Source organism: Corvus brachyrhynchos, unplaced genomic scaffold, assembly GCF_000691975.1.
Source record: "Corvus brachyrhynchos isolate BGI_N302 unplaced genomic scaffold, ASM69197v1 scaffold319, whole genome shotgun sequence".
Lineage (NCBI taxonomy): Eukaryota > Metazoa > Chordata > Aves > Passeriformes > Corvidae > Corvus > Corvus brachyrhynchos.
In genome coordinates, this window is record NW_008246065.1 from 2,168,165 (window position 1) to 2,169,322 (window position 1,158).

At 47.3% G+C, this 1,158-nt stretch overlaps 1 protein-coding gene across 2 annotated transcripts in view; it reads right to left on the reverse strand.

Moving 5' to 3' along the window:
- EMX2 (empty spiracles homeobox 2) overlaps positions 1–1,158 on the reverse strand; it is a 6,834-nt gene that overhangs the window by 1,314 nt on the left and 4,362 nt on the right. The window lies entirely within an intron of this gene.

A 1,158-nucleotide genomic window follows, 5' to 3' on the forward strand; every position in this document is an offset into this window, starting at 1 on the left:
CTCCCACCTGCCCGGCAAGGCAAAGCAAAGACAGGGCCTCGTCCGTTCTAACGGGGCGGCAGGATGGAGCTAGGGGGTGGAGGCACGGGATTTTTTCCTCTTGGAAAAGTGAACAAAATGTACGGAAAAGCCCCGAGTAGAAAAACGTTCATAGCTCCCCGCAGCATCTCCCTGGGACGCTCCGTCCAGGAACGATCGCAGTGCGGTGAGACCTGTAAGTGGCATCGTAAATATCCCCTGATTTTGTTCAGCGCCGCGCACATCTGACTGAACCATCCAGCAGCTGACTTCAGTGCTTTAATTACAGTTAGTATTGATCTGGGAGCTATCTCCAGGGCTGGCCACACTCCTTGTAGCGTCCAAAGGTAAACTTTTTTTTTTTTAAAGCAGTTTAAACTCTGGTTCTGTCTGAAAGTGCCTGATAAAGGCCTCAGCAAGGGGGGGAAAGGGAATTGGAGCATTTTAATAAGCTGGTTTAACCCGCTTCGCTGCCTCTTCAGAACAGAGACCTGACTGGCCGGACACACATCTCCGCTGCATTTTCATATTCTCCAAAAGTCCCCCATTAAAAAGCTGAGCGGGGAACAAGGGGTGAGTTTAATTTGCTTTTAGTTTGCTAATTGAAGGGGAGGACGGTTCATTTCTGCACGCTGATCTCCCAAAAGGGAGCTCATTTGTAGGGGACTGGGGGTTTGACATCCGGACAAAAGACCCCAACCAGCTTCGGAATCAAGCAGCACAAAGACCACCTTAAATACAGCTTTCCAGTAGAAATAAGCCTGTGACCGGTCCCTTGTTCGGGGAACCTCATAAAAGTGGCGATCCCTTTTTATTGTTTTGTTAGGGAGACATTTTAAAACAAAAGCTCCAACCTCTTTATTGCTTCCCCCACGAAAAGGAGTTAAGAAAAAAAAAAAAAGTGTTACAACTTAATCCGCCCAGAGAACGCTGTGTTTACTGGGAACTTTGAACCAGGCTGGGGCTGGGGATTTTGGCTTTTTTTTTTTTTTTTTTTTTTTAGTACAGTGCCACATACTGTAGCAGAGACAATCCCCATCTGGAACCCTCTCTCTCCACGAGTTTCCTGGAAGGGCACAAAACAAAAGCCCGACACAACAACAACAACAACAACAACGACAACCACCAATACTCCACAAT